Raw genomic sequence first — 16,844 nt, forward strand, 5'->3', positions numbered from 1 at the left:
TTGAAAGCAGGGGAGTAGAGCTCTAGGAATCTCCTTTGGTTTTTGATAGCGGGAAAAATAATTTGTTTCATAGGCTTAAAAATATTAAATCTATTATTAGATTTAAGTTATTCAATGTTGATCTGTGTTAGCAGTTGCTAATTTAACTGTGCATAATAATTACCTGGGTGCTTGTAAAATTCAGATCCCCAGACCTTACCCCAGACCTACTAAATCAGAATCTTGGAGGGGAGGAAAAGGAGAAGTCAGATAATCTGTATTCTAAAAAGTTGCCCAGGTAATTCTGATGCAACATATGGGAAACCACTATCTCAAAACAGTTGGAATTGAAAATTTCAGTCAATAGCCAACTATTGGGTCTGCTTGATTTGAGGTCAAGCAAATTGAATAAATTATCTTGATGAAATAGAGGTATTTTTCCCCGAGTCAACTAACACATATTAAACAGTAACGTTGTGTTCAGCTCAGTCAATGGTTTGCAATTCTTCACTGTCAAACCATGGGGCTCTGATAACTGGTCCTTCACACACATCCCAGACATTTCTATAATGTCTTCAGCAACGAATTGGCACATTTAGCCAGCAAAACATAACCAAGGTTACCATTCTGTTGATACACTTCCAGCCAAGAGCAAAGAAAATTGACATTTTAGCCTAAATGGCTTTAGGATGGGGAAATCTACCATGTCTGGCTGATATTTTGAAATAGTAAAAATAGGTGAAGGATCCTCACCCACTATTCTCTGCTCACAAATCCCTAGCTGGGTGTCGATTTGCTAAAGAAAAAAAAGTACACGGCACATGCTTACCTTCAGAAATTCACAATGTGATGTGGGAACATAATTTATTCCAAAAAACGAGAAGGGAAGAATATAAGACACTGCATAATCAAGGGCTAGATTGTGAAGGAAGGATGTAAGTACCAGAGGAACTTGGTGAAAAGAAAAACTATATGAGATTTGGTCTATATAATTACATTAGCCTTGCAGATGGCAACGTGCCGGCAATTGAGTACTTTCTCATGATCTCTATTTTAAATGTCTCATTATAATACTATCTCTGGATCCTCAACTGGTTCACCATTTTTGTTGGCTGATTTATTTGGGAGAGTTTTTTGAAAGCCTGATTTAAACCGTAAATCCATCAGTTAGAAGTCTCAACATAAAATCCATTTAAAGAAGCAATTATAATTTACCCTTTCCTCCTGCCTGTACCAAGATAATTTTTCAACTCAGCAATCCAATCATGAATTGTCCAAAAGACGTCACTTTCAGAATAGTTTCTCACATATAATGGAGAGGAGACTTTGATCAGTTGCAGCCAGCATCATTTTGCTATGTCATTGAAGAAGAAAATTTTTGTTTTAATGTAATGGAAACATTAGCATTTAGAAAACAAATTCTACTGAACACTGCTGTGAATATAAATATATTTTAATATTAAATATAATAATATTAAATATAATATTAAAATATATTTTTGTACCCCCTAAAAAATTGTTATGCCTGTAATTCCACCAGCCAGACAGAAAGCTCCATCAAAACCTTGGTGCATAACCTTTCAGACCTTTTCCCAACTATGTCAAATGCGCGCGCACACACACACACACACACACACAGAAACATTTATATTATCTATATAGTAAAAATTAAAATTTTAAAATTACAGATAAATCATTATAAATAAGGAATCATGCTGTATATAACCTTTTGTGACCTTTTCTTACTCTGCATGGGAACATTTTTTCCCATATCAAAAATGTTGATCTACAGTATTATTTTTAATGAACCACTTTAATTCTTTTGTATAGAACTGCCATCTTTTATTCAACCAATCCCTCACTGTGTGGCATTTAGATTTTTTCATAAATTGTTTGCTATTATATACAACACAATGATGACTATCAAAGAGATAAAATATTCTCACCAGTACTGATTACAATCTCAGGATAAATTTCTTGATGTGGAATTTTAGGGCCAAGTAAGTGTTTGTGATACATATAAGGCCAAGTGGGCTTTCCAGCTCCAGCAATGGCCAAGAGCCATTTACCTGAGCTCTCCTATAAAGCAAACCAGACTTCTCTAAATAATATGGGTATACATATGTAACAAACCTGCACATTCTGCATACGTATCCTGGAACTTAAAGTAAAATTTTAAAATAATAATAATAATAATATAGGTCTCCAGTCCTAGCATATGTTACAGTGTTAAACTCAATACTGAGCCAAAAAAGCCTCCCCATCACACGTGAGGTTGGAGAAGGTCAAAGAAGTGTAGCAGGGAGCAAATCCCACCAGGCAACTGGGCACATTCCATTCATTCATTCCATAAGGATGTATCAAGCATGCACTGTGTGCCAGGTACTGTATTTGGTGCTGGCAATTTGATTCCTGTTTAGCATTTTGAATAGAGATAACCACAGATTCTCATAGATAATCATCGCAGGGTGTGATATGTGCTGTGTGAAAATCATATGCAGGGTGCACTGAAAACACAACGGACAAGGCAACACCTGAGAGGTCAGAGTCACAAATCATAGTAAAGGTTACCTATTCTGAGCCTAAGAACAGTAGTAGAAGTTTCCCAGGTAAACAAGCAGACAGAAGGACATTACAGCAAAGGGAACAGATATGCAAAGGTTCAGAAGTCTCTTTGAGAATTACAGATTCTGGGAAATGGCAAGTGAATTATGGCTGCAGTAGAGGAAGCACAGATCCCAGCTATAGACAGGACCTGAAGATGAAACTGTGGTCTGGGTGAGACCTGAATGGCCCCTAAATGGCACATTAAGAAGTCTGGATTTAATATTGCAGGACACCAAAAAGATTTTGAGAATTTTTATCTTCAAACACATGATCTTATTTTATGAGACAGTGAAGGTTAAATATAAGGGCTGTGGAGTCACAGGATTGTTGAGATAATTAGGTTTATGTCTGTATGTACAGCTGTATAGTTCACAATGTCTGAGCTATACTCTGCACTCAATAGATAGTAGATATTGCACTAACAAGAGTGAGAAATCATTGTTAATCCTCACAGCAACCATTTGAAGGATGCATGAGAGGAAAGGAAAACTCAAAAGGGCTTTAGGGACTTGACCTAACTCCAGTAAGTAGTTTGTGGAGAAGCACAAACTTAACATCACATTTTGGGACTTTAAGTCCAATGCTGTCTCTTTTCTTAACATCATAATGTGTTGCTTCCATGTTTTAGTGTGTTTTGTGCTTCTATAACAAAATACCTAAGACTGGGTAATTTATAAGAAATGAAAATTGTTTTCTTACTGTTCTGGAGGCTGGGAAGTCCAAATCAAGGTGCCAGCATTTGATCGAGAGAGGGCCTTCTGGCTGTGTCCTCACATGGCAGAAGGGCAAGCTTGCTGAACGCTGCATGAAGCCTCTTTTAGAAGGGCCTTAATCGAATTCATGAGGAAGCAGCCCTCATGACCTAATCACTCTTAAAGGCCCCACCTCTTAGTACTACCACATTGACAACACCTGGATTTTGGAAGGGACAAATTCAAACCATAGCACCCTAACTTTTTCACTTATAGTCAGCCCAGAGGGGGCAAAATGACACTTTCTAAAAGACTGTCCCTCCAGTTCCTCCACGAAAGCAAGGCTAAGAGAAAAGGCAGGATTGGGATAACTGTTAGCCTGGTTGTAAATAACATCAATGATAACACTAACACAGCAGGAATAACCACAGCATTAAAAACTACTAACTTTAATTGAGCACTAGGTGCCAGGCACTGAGCTAAGTACTCGACAAGCATTGTACCACTTAACAACCCCCTAAATTAAGTGCTGTTCTACAGATGAACAAACTGAGGATCAGAGAGGTTAAACAACTTGTCCAAAGTTAGAAAGACAGTAATTCATAGAGTCAAACCTGTGCCAGATCACTCCTAAGCCAGTATATTTAACTTCTGTAAACAAAATTCTGTATCCTGTCAAAAGCCATAAGCTTTAACATAGACTTTTTCCAGAGCTGATGCTTCAGAATTGGACCCAGGAATCACTGGCTTGTTAGGCCACACAGTGACCCTGGCACATTGCAATCCTGTCTCTTGAAGAAGGTCAATCTCCTATTTGAAAGGCTACGTTGGGAAAAGGCTCTTTGCTCATGTAATGGGCTGAAAGGAACATCTGCAACTGAATTTCACCACCCGGCAGTGTGTCTAAGGCTGGTGATGAATGGAAGGTGAGAGTGACACTTACTAAATCAGGTTGTGTCCTCCATGCAGAGGAACGAGGAGCACCGGAAAGCCAGAGTGATTCACTGAGCCTGCTTTGGCAATCTGTGAAGACTTTATTCCAGGCTCACAGCAGGGAAAAACATACTTAAATCTTGCCTGCAGAGCTCTCCGGGAACGAAATCCATCACATCACTGTAGGGGCAGAGAGAGAAATCAGCTCTGCAATAGTCAGGTGTGTCTAGCGACCAGTCACTGCTGTCAATATTCAAACTTGCCCTGCAAGCATCATGAGATGCTATCAGCAATAGCAGTGCAACACAGTACTAGCCAGTGGGCAGGGGAGGCTCCATGGGCAGCTTTGAGGAGGTAGGAAACACTATTAATGAACAGAGGGTGAGAAAGGGCTTGGTTTAAAGGCTGTATGCCATCAGGAGTAATAAAAGCAGGATGCTAAGAAAGAGAACACTTCATTCATCCTCTCTCATGGTTGGTCATTCTCTCCCTAAACTGAGTATGTGCTTGCTAAGAAACCCAGCCTCCCATGCTTCGGAGACAGATCAAATGCACAGTGGCATTCATGCTCAGGGAGAGACAGGAGTGCTTTAGCAACTCCTTACCAGCCCATCCCTTTCTCTAACCTTATTGCCTACATAACAATGACCATGGTAGTTATGAGTCACAGCTTTTGTTGAACACTTGCTCCATGCTAGGCACAATGCAAAATCCTTTTAGTCTGTTAACTAATTTAATTGGTGAAGCAACCTTCCAAGGTAAGGACTATTATTATCCCTATTTTACAGATGAGGTTTCAAGTAACTTGCCAGAGGTTACCCAAGTCTTTATGCAGAGCTTTATAACCTAACTACTAGTCTCTAGCACCTCCAGTGCCTACACATGGTTCTGCTCTCAAAGGTCACTGCTAAATTATTACTTGCCCAGAAGGGGTGAAACCAAGTTATTATTAATTTCCCAGCTCATTTCCTTCAGATCATTTATCACAATCTGGACACATCTGATTTCCTCTTTGCTTACTTATTAGTGTTCTATTTTCCCCAATAGACTTATAAACCCCAAGAGACCAGGGTCTTGTGGGTCATGTTTGCTAAAGTCACATAAGTGCTTAAACCCATGCCTAGCGTGTTCAAAGTTTTTATTGCAGATTTGTTCACTGAATGGTTTGCCATTTATACTCTCAAGTTAATTAGGTACATAGGTTATGAGCTTCTCAGAGCCAGGGCCCATGGTCTAATTCTATCTCCTATGGTCTAATTTGTGGCCTGGTGTGTAATGCGCATGCAATTAATGCTCTTTGCCATGTGATACAATTTTAAGAGCAGGCATCTGCTTTTTGGAGCAGATGGAGCTGACCTCAATCGCTCATTAGTCATGTGACTTTGAGAAAGTTACGTAAATTTTCTGTGCCACTGCAGTTATGACATCTGCAAAGTGGCAGGATTGTCGAGAAGATTCAATGATAAAAATCAAGGCCCCATCAATGCCTTGATTTTAGACTTCTGACCTCCAGAACCATCATGATAGAGTACATTTCTGTTGTTTCACCTACCTAGTTTGCAGTAATATGTTGTGGCAGCCCTAGGAAACTAGTGCTATGGTGAATGTAGGTGCTACTGGAGTATAGAGCTTAACTTAAATAAAAACAGAACAGCAAAGGACCTATATTTGAAGCATTTCAGGTGCACCTTGCTGAAAGCAAGCCTAATGAATAAAAGTCTTAATTCATGGATGAGATTAATTAGAGAGCAAGTATCTTCTCAAAATGATTTATAACAGGATCTCCTTAAAAAGAATAGATTCAATTTAGCAAAATGTGTTTGCCCACAAATTTTCTTCGCTGAGCAAAATAAGATATAATTATAAAAATCAGCCGGGCGCGGTGGCTCAAGCCTGTAATCCCAGCATTTTGGGAGTCCAAGACGGGCGGATCATGAGGTCAGGAGATCGAGACCATCCTGGCTAACATGGTGAAACCCCGTCTCCACTAAAAAAATACAAAAAACTAGTTGGGCGTGGTGGCAGGTGCCTGTAGACCCAGCTACTCAGGAGGCTGAGGCAGGAGAATAGCGTAAACCCGGGCGGCGGAGCTTGCAGTGAGCTGAGATCCGGCCACTGCACTCCAGCCTGGGCGACAGAGTGAGACTCCGTCTCAAAAAAAAAAAAAAAAAAAAAAAAACATTGTCCTTGAATCAATCACAGTCATTTTCTTCACCTGATAAAATGGGATGGTCTGTTTATTTATCAGACATCTTCCTTTGCAATCTCTTTTTAAAAAGAAACTATTTTATTGACCTGTAACATACTACAGAAAAGCGCCCTACATAAAAATGTATGTCTCCAATTAACTTTTTATTTTTATTTATTTTCTTTTTAGATGGAGTCTCGCTCTGTTGCCAGGCTGGAGTGCAGTGGCACGATCTTGGCTCACTGCAATTTCTGCCTCCCAAGTTCAAGTGATTCTCCTGCCTCAGCCTCCCAAGTATCTGGGACTACAGGCATGCACCACCGCACCTGGCTCATTTCTTTTGTATTTTAGTAGAGACGGGGTTTCACCATGTTGGCCAGGATGGTGTCAATCTCCTGACCTCGTAATCTGCCTGCCTCGGCCTCCCAAAGTGCTGAGATTACTGGGATTACAGGCGTCAGCCACCGCGCCCAGCCAGCTCCAATTAATTTTTACAAATTGTTCCCACTAAGGTAATCAGGCACTATAAACAGAATGTGACCAGCCTCTATCGTCCACCCTCCCAGTAACTGCCCCTCCCCACAAGAGGTAACCAGTCTTGATCTCTAATATCACCGACCAGATTGGTCTGTTTTAAATATTATATTAGGTTGGTGCAAAAGTAATTGTAGTTTTTACTATTGAAAGCAATGGCAGAAACCGCAATTACTTTTGCACCAACCTCATATAATGGAATCTGATGGTATTTACTGTGTATATCTGCTTATATTGTCCAACATTGCATCTCTGAGACTCATCTATGTTGTTGTGTATCATGATACTTTGTTCTTTTACATTGCTGTATGGTATTCCCTTGCAGAAGTGCAACACAATTTATCTATTCCATGGTTGATAAAATTTTGATGGATTCCAATTTTATGTCTATTAAAAAGACCGTTTCTTTGACCATTTTTGTACATGCTTTCTGGTGCACACATTCCTTTTGGATGTGTAAGTCAGTGCTGAATTACTGTGTCACTGAATATACATGCATTCACCTTGATGACATACAGTCAATTTTAGCCATTTTAGTGGATTTGTAGTGTGTTTCATTGTGTTTTTAATTTGCATTTCCATGGTAATAAATGACGTAGGTCATCTTTCAAATATTTCTTGTTCATCTGGTTATCGTCTTTTGTACGTGTTGGTACAAGTTTTCTGGCCACTTAAAAAACAGTTACGCTGCCATCTCTAACATGGTTTTAGTTTCAGGTTTTCCACATGAGTATTTTATAAAAATCATGTGACAAACATTTTAGCTGTTCGAGTACTATAAACGAGAGGATGATAACAGGAATTCTATTTTGCTATGTGGTTAGGTTACCTCCCTTTGTTTATTGGACAGACAAAAGCCTTGAAAAAACACATGGCAGCCGAATCTTGAGGTTAGAGGTCCACTCAAGGCCACAAAACTGGAGATACTGCCACCGTCATGCTGTGGTATTTCCCCCAGGAGCCAGCTGGAGAGGATTTTACTCCTTAACTTTCAAGTCAGCAACATCTCTCTCCTTTCTCATAAGAAATCTGAACACAGCACAAATGACTCAGGGCACTTATAAACCAAACTGGACCTCAAAAATAATCTTGTTGTCAGCTTCTGGGGAAATCATTCATCAGCGCTCGTGTTTTCTTGGTAGGCCCAGGTGAGCTTTCTCCAACATCAAGACTTGCAATGTTCTTTTATGTTCTTTCTTTTCCTAATGAAGAGTATTGATTTTCTTTCTAATTTTCACTTTGCTTTTAGAGAAAGTTTGCTTTATAACAAATATAATTGGTTGACTTAAATCGGGTTCCTGTTCATACAGATGTTCTCTCTGTGATCACTGGAATGACTAATTTGAACTAGTTTGTCTTCATTTATGGTAAAATGATACAATTTTCCAGGATTCAGGCTGTATAAAAGTAAAATAGTAGCTTGAGTTCTCTCAAAGAGTGGAGAAACTTGTATACTCAAAAGAGAGATCATGATTCCTATTGGCATTTCAGACCTTGGAGCTAGAGGCAGCTATGCAGGAAAACCCAAGGTAGGGGGCTGTAAGGGGCCAGGAATTCCAGAATTAAATGCAGCTCTTGGGCATTTTTAATAGGTGAGTTTCCCAAATACCATTTTGAAATGTTACCTCTGAGATACCCCAAGGCAGACTCAGTCTCAGGGGAAGCTATAGATGTAAATCAGGAAGGGCAAATTTTTACCATTTATTAAGTCATTTTCCTCAAAATTTCTACCTGGGGGTTTACACCCTGAACCTAGTGCTAGAGGACACCGTGAAAACCAGTGACAAACAGCTTTGTTGTCTCTGCTTCAAAAATATGTCCTAACGAAATAATAAAGGATATGTGCAAAGGTTTGTAGATAAGGATGTTCAAACCAACGTTGTTTATAAATGGTAACATATTGCCAATTACCTAAATATTACATGGTGAAAGACTGGAGTTACATATTGTGCTTTCTTTATTTTTGCTTACATTTTTTTTTCTATTTTTTCACAAAATTGTATTTCTTGTTTGATTAATATATATATTTAAAATAAGGTGATATGAAAATCAAGTTAAATAAAGAAAAGAATACAGGAAAACAATTGCAAAGAGGTATTTCATAATCTTTGAAGTAGAGTCTTAGTATGGGACTAAATGGCACTGGGTGGAACTGGGCTTTCAGTTTGCAGTAACTTTCTTTAGAAACGGAAGATAATGGAATGACAAGAGATGAAGCAGCTGGTTCCTGCAGAGGCTCTTATTTGATAGAAAATAGTAACAGTAGATTTGTCCTTGGATCTAGTGATAGGTTACCATTTACTAAGTCTCACTAGGTGTCGGGCCATGTGCCAAACACAATTGTTACACGTTGTCACTTAAATTGGGCAAAGATATGATGCAGGCATGTTTGTGATCAATACCTCCATCTCCCTGAAACTCTATCCTTCCTGACTACATTATCCCCCTCCCCTTCTCCATCCTCCACCTCCTACTCCATGCCCTAGTCTGAAACCTCCAGACTGGGCCAGGCGTGGTGGCTCACACCTTTAATCCCAGGACTTTGGGAGGCCGAGGCGGGCAGATCACCTGAGGTCAGGAGTTTGAGACCAGCCTGGCCAACATGGTGAAACCCTGTCTCTACTAAAAATACAAAAATTAGCAGTGCATGGTGGCAGGCGCCTATAATCCCAGCTACTCAAGAGGCTGAGGCAGGAGAATTGCTTGAACCCAAGAGGCGGAGGTTGCAGTGAGCCAAGATTGCGCCTTCGCACTCTAGCCTGGGGGACAAGAGAGAGACTTTGTCTCAAAAAACAAAGAAAAAAAAACCCCTCCAGATTGGATATTGAGTGCCACTGTTCTCCTCTTTCTTTCCCTGAAATCACTGCCCCATCTCTGCTAGTCTAAAGCATCTGCCGGTTTGGACCTTGTCCCCTGACTCACACTTATTTACGCACAACAAAATCATTCATTCATTCTTCCATTGGACATGGAGTTAAGACTCAAACCCAGGCAGGCCAGCTCCAGCATCATGGTCTTCATCTCTCTGCTCTGCTAGCTTTGGTACACACCCAAGCTTTGATTTACACAAATCAAAATGGGTTCAAATCCCTGTGCTGCCATTTTCTAGCTGGATGGGACCTTTATGGAGTCACTTAGCTCCCTAAGCCACACTGCCCTTATTTGTAAAAATGGGTTTACTGATGGTAACTATTTCATAGGGTTAATATGAGGGTTAAATTAAACAAGACAGGGTAGCAAGAGCTCTTCACAGAGGCTAGCAGATAGACATATTTAATACGTAGAAGTTAACTATAAGCAAACTGCAATGTTGGCCATGAAATCAGGTTTCTGAGAAAAAAAATTAGTTAACTGCAATACTTGGAAACAGTTTGAAAACGACCCACATAAATGGTAAGTACGTAAATACAGAGTTTCTATTGAGGTCAGTTTTTCCCAAATCTTCCCCAATTATCATTTTACAAGGGACTAATTGAGGGCCTTCTGTTCCAGGAAGTAAGCCTCTTCTCTGGTAAATTTTTTTCTGACCTGCTTTACTCTCTGAAGTATAATCTTCTGGTCTCATTGATTCCTCCCAATAAGATTTAACATGGGAGATTATGTTATCATATCGCATTCAAAACTTTGGCACAGTATTTGAAAAAAAATAAAAGGACCCTCCAAGATCATCCCATCTGTTGCTTCTCAGTCTTTAATGTGCATATAAATCACCTGGGGTTCTTGCTCAAATGCAGCTTCTGATTCAGCAGATATGAGTATTAGCCTGAGATGCTGCATTTCTAAGAGGATCCCACATGATGTGATACTGCTGGTCTAAGGACCATACTTTGAGTAGCACAGCAAAAGAGCCCTAGTTCTCAAATGTCACTATACATTTGAATAATGCAGATGCTTTTAAAATACTGATGTCTGATTCTCACTCCCTCACCCTCAAGATTCTGATTTCACTCAGAGGCCAGCATGAGCAATGGGCGTTTTTGTTGTTCGTGGCTGCACATAGGCTTTCAGGTGAGAGGGCAGCACTTTTTTATTGGAATATTCACAGATCATAAGTGCACAGCGTGATCCTCCAAAACAAGAAAATAGATGTCAGCATGGAAATAAGGTCCAGATTGCTTTCTGTCAGGTGAAATCTCCAACCCACAAATGCCACTTATTGGTTACTTACTGTGTACTAACTATTAATACTTTGCTAGAAGACACAGATTTCACTTGGCTCTACAGCAACCCTCTGGAGTAGGTATCGTTAGACTCATTTCATATGTGACACTCAAAATGTTAAGCGATTGCCCAAGTGAACCATAGTGAGAGTCAAAGCTGGGATTCAAAACCAAGTCTTTCTGATGGCAAAGTTTGGTGACGTTTTTGTTTTGTTTTGTTTTAAGTTCCAGGGTATATGTACAGGATGTGCAGCTTTGTTACATAGGTAAACATGTGCTATATGGTGATTTGCTGCACCTATCAACACATCACCTAGGTATTAAGCCCAGCATGCATTAGCTATTTTTCCTGATGCTCTCCCTCCTCCATCCCACCCTCCAACAAGCCTCAGTGTGTGTTACTTCCCTCCCTGTGTCCATGTGTTCTCATTGTTCAGCTCCCACTTATAAGTGAGAACATGCAGTGTTTGGTTATCTGTTCCTGTGTTACTTTGCTGAGGATAATAGCTTCCAGCTGCATTCATGTCCCTGCAAAGGACATGATCTTGTTCCTTTTTATGGCTGCATAGTATTCCATGGTATATATGTACCACATTTTCTTTTTTCTTTTTTTGAAATGGAGTTTCACTCTTGTTGCCCAGGCTACAGTGCAATGGCATGATCTCAGCTCATCGCAACCACCACCTCCCAAGTTTAAGCAATTCTCCTGCCTCAGGCTCCCGAGTAACTGGGATTACAGGCATGTGCCACCATGCCTGGCTAATTTTGTATTTCTAGTAGAGACGGGTTTTCTCCATATTGGTCAGGCTGGTCTCGAACTCCCAACCTCAGGTGATCCCCTGCCTCAGCCTCCCAAAGTGCTGGGATTACAGGTGTGAGCCACCGTGCCCATCTGTACCAAATTTTTTCTTTATCTAGTCTATTATTAATGGGTATTTGGGTTAATTCCATGTCTTTGCTATTGTGAATAGTGCTGCAATGAACATATGTGTGCATGTGTCTTTATAATAGAATGATTTATATTCCTTTGGGTATATACCCAGTAAAGGGGTTGCTGGGTCAGATGGTATTTCTGGTTCTGGATCTTTGAGGAATAGTCACACTGTCTTCCACAATGGTGGAACTAATTTACATTCCCACCAACCATATAAAGGCATTCCTATTTCCCAACAACCTCTCCAGCATCTGTCGTTTCTTGACTTCTTAATAATCGCCATTCTGACTGACATGAGATGATATCTCACTGTGGTTTTGATTTGCATTTTTCTAATGATCAGTGATGTTGAGCTTTTTTTCTAGTTTCTTGGCCACATGACTGTCTTCTTTTGAGAAGTGTTTGTTCATGTCCTCTCCCCGCTGCTTGTTTAATAATTTTATTGAAGTATAGTTGGCAAATCCATTGCACATATTTAAAGGGTATTATTTTATGAGTTTTGAAATATTTATGTACCTAGGAAATCATAATCACAATCAAAAGAATGACTATATTCATCTCTTCTAAAAGTTTTCCTATGCCCTTTGCCATCCCTCCCTCCCTGTCTTCACCCCATCCCCAGGCAACCACTAATCTTTCTGACATGATACATTAGTTTGCATTTTCTAGAGATTTATGTAAATGGAATCATACACTATGCACATTTTTTGGCTTAGTTTACTGAGCACATTGATTTTGAGATTTATTCATGCTCTTGGATTTATCAATGGTTTATTCTTTTTCATTGCTGAGCAATGGTCCATTGTATGGATATACCACAATTGGTTTGTCAGTTTACAGTTGATGGACACTTAGATTGTTTGCAGTTTGGGACTATTAGAAATAAACCTGCTGTGAGCATTCATGTAATATCTCTACATGAACTTATGCTTTCATTTCTTTTGAGTAAACACCTAGGAGTGGAATGACTGGGTCCTACAGTAACTATATATCTAACTTTTCAAGGAATGGCTAGACTGTTTTCCAAAGTGGCTGTACAATTTTCCATGCCTACCATCAGCTTAGGGAATTCCAGTTGCTCCACAGCCTTGCCAACATTTGGTAAGATCCAGGTCTTTTAATTTTAGCAATTCTAATAGATATGTTATGGTATCTCATTGTGGCTTTAATTTATATTTCCCCATTAAATAATGATCTTGAGCATTTTTTCATGTACTTATTTCAAGTGCAAGCTTTTACACTCAACATCACTGTTTCTCAAACATACAGTATGATTCTTCTTAAATGAAAAAAATTAAACCATACCAGTATCCAAAGTTCCTTTAAATAACTTTTATAATGATATTTAATTTTATTATAATATGAACAAAATACATAGCAACATAAAACAAGGCATTTTTATTTATACATTATACTTTTATTTATATAACTATAAAAAATTAAAAATTGAATCCAAACAAAGCTAAAAATTCCCACTACTAGAAGTAATAATATGAAAGATGATTTTGCTGACCCTAAATCACCACTTGTAAATTTACATGAGTTGCTTATACAATAATATATGGCCTTTGCTTAGCTAGAATTCATCATTTATGTGTAAGATCTGCGTTTGTTTTAGCCTGTGATAATCAAAGTGGTCTTTCTTGTCTTGGCTCCAACACTATTATAAACACCAGTGCAAATGTAGGCACTGGCATTGCATGGCAGTACTTGGTTGTAAGGAGAACCATATGATCCAGAACAGGCTTATATTGTTTGTGTCAGATTTTCATCAAAATGAAAAATACAGAAATACCCTCATAACAAAAAAGTCATCCTCCAAAGACAGGGCTACATTTCCAAACCTTAGCAAATCGCCTAGTTAGAAAAGCTCCACTCTATGATTTGACCTGTGCTGTCTTCACTTGATCACACACTTCCCCTGTCCCCTGCATCCGATACTCTTTCTTCTATTCCACAGCTCATTCCACAGTGCTAATGACTCTTCCAACAGTTTATATCTCATTATATCACTTGATCACCCCCACCAAAGAAATCCTGCAAGGAAAGTAGAGCATCACCCTAAAGTGCAGAAGAGGAAACTGATGCTGATGACTCTAAGTGGGCCTTCCCATATTCACATAACAGAGCCTGGTGGATTCAAGACTCAGGTCACATCTTCCAAGTTACATATTTTTTCCTACATCACATGACTTCCTGGCATTATTACTAAGAATAAATATTCTGGAGAACATACAAACCTGGGGCTTTTTAAAATAGCTCTCCTTATGATCAAACAACCAAATGTTTTCCACCCATTTTATTTCCACTAATCCAAAACAGACCCAGCATCCTTTTGCCCATAATTCATGTCTATTTTTCTTTGGTTGTCTCTTTGTCCTCTCCAATAGCAAACACAAAGCTTTGGGCACACAAATGGGTATGACACAATCTAGCTGCCACCCACCACGTGGCTACTGTCCATCATGTGAAAACAAGGACCCCCTTCCACCCTCATTCCCACAGCCTAGCCCCTATTGTTCTTACAATCACACCAACTTTCAATAGCCTCAGCACATTCACAGCTGTCATTAAGGATACTGTATTTCTTTTCCAGGTGGAAGTTTTCAAATAAAGCTCTAAAAACAATTACAACAAAACCACGACATCTGTCATCCATTGAGCCTTCATGCCAGGCCTTGTGCTGAGGGATCGCACGTGTCTCACCTCCATGCCACATCCCTATGAGGCAGATACTATCATACTCCCACTTAGGAGATATGGAGATGATAACTTGTCCAATGTCACACAGCTAATAACCAGTGGAGCCAGGATTCAAACCCTTGTCTTTTAGGGGTCATTAATGTATGTATTTAACCATTACGTCAGCATTACCTCTGAGAAGTCATCTCTAATTTCCCCAACAATAGGAAATAGCTCTTTTCTCTAAAAATGTGTAGCCTTTCAACTATACCCAGATTCCCCTTCTTGACGCTTCTGATTTTGCATTATATTTATTTGTGAGATGTATTTGCTCCTAAATGGCAACATTTGTGCCCAACACTCCTTGGGAGTCTCACACAGAACTTAGCACACTGCCTTACCTATAATAAGCTTTTAGTACATGTCTATTATTTTTGCTTGTTTGTCTTGGCTGGCAAGATGGATGAGTTGGCTGAGGGCCTTGCTGTTTTCATCTGCCAAGCATCCTTATTTCTGGAAGTGATCACCACCATTACCACCTACTCCAAGAGTGGTCAAGTATGGTGTCCACTCCCCTCCCTGATCACCTGGGCAAAATTTTTTCCTGATTTCCCTACAACAGCAATTGATCCACAAGGGGTGGATGGTTCAAGGAGATGCCTTCTCTATAGTCATAAACGGACACAGGTAGAGAGAAGCACCTCTTATTGCTGAGATGACTTAACTGGGGCGATGTGACTCTGGAATGGTCAGAGTTCTTTCCTTTCATCTCGAGAAGAGATATTCTGCATATCCTGCATGTAGGATGAGGGAAATATAATTTGAATGCCTGAACTTGGCCCCTCAACACAAAACCTACCAGTTAAGTGAGCCACATTTGACTTATAGTCATTTTGGCACTGATGACTTCCAACTTCAAGTTGCCTGACAAACACCAGAAAACAAGGGCCTAGATAAGGATACTGTTCTTCTTATAAATCATCACTCTCTGTATTATTAAAAAACTGATGATGGCACATGAAGAAGACAGGTATGATATATGAGCTTCATTCACTCTGTCATCATTCACAGACCAAATGCCATTTAACACACCTCAGATGTCATGGCACTCACGTGGGTCCTCTTCACTGGTCTTTCACTGATACTCTTATGTATTTTCCAAAAAAAAAAAGCAAATTATTTTCTTACTTAAATGAAAAGTCTAAAGATGATTTCAGAGGAGACACAAACAATGCCATCAAGTACCCAGGTCATGCCTGTCTATACAGTCTGATTCCTCCAGTGCTGCCTGTCTCATAGTGGGCCCTTGGAAGCTCTGAGCTCTCTGTTCATGGATGTAAAATGACTGCAGCAGTTTGAGCATCACTTCCTTGTACTGCACCGTCCAGAGAAGGAAGCAAAGTCTCCTCTGGTAGTTCCTGCAAAAGAGCTTGCCAGAATTGAGGCTGTCAGTCCCCCACAGGCACATGACTAAGAATGGGAAATCCATTTCCCTTAAGGCAAAATTCATGTATTTTAATGTGAAGAGGAAGCAAGAGACACACACATACACACACACACACATACACACACACACATACACACACACACACAGAGCGCAAGATAGAGAGGAGCATAAATATGGCAAAATTTAACAATTGTTGCATCTAAACATAAATGGTATATGGATGTTCCATGTATTCATTTTCAACGAATGTTGAACATCTGTAACTTTTGTGTTATGGGGAAAAAAGTCACAGAGGCCGTGAGCACCATTCATCAAAATTTTCAGCTCTCTGCCATCAAAGCACATGGTGAGTTTATACTTCCCAGCTTCTTTGAATTTAGATGTAGACAAGTGACTTGCTTTGGCCTATGAGATGTGAACTAGTATCATTTCTAGAAGAAGCTTTGTAGGCCAATTTGTGATTCTCTATGTTCCCTCCCACTGTTGCAGAGATCAAGGAAGCATATATCAAGATGAAATCTCCCTCAATCTCAGCCTCTGAGAGACCATATGAGAACAGCCCTCAGACAAACCCCTATGGTCATGCACCTAAGAAAGAAATAAGTCCTTCTGGTTATGCACCACCAAGATTTGGGGGTTGTTGGTTACAGCGGCAAAACCTAAATTATCCTGATATAGAATAGATACT

Source organism: Macaca thibetana, chromosome 2, assembly GCF_024542745.1.
Source record: "Macaca thibetana thibetana isolate TM-01 chromosome 2, ASM2454274v1, whole genome shotgun sequence".
In the NCBI taxonomy this organism is placed as follows: domain Eukaryota; kingdom Metazoa; phylum Chordata; class Mammalia; order Primates; family Cercopithecidae; genus Macaca; species Macaca thibetana.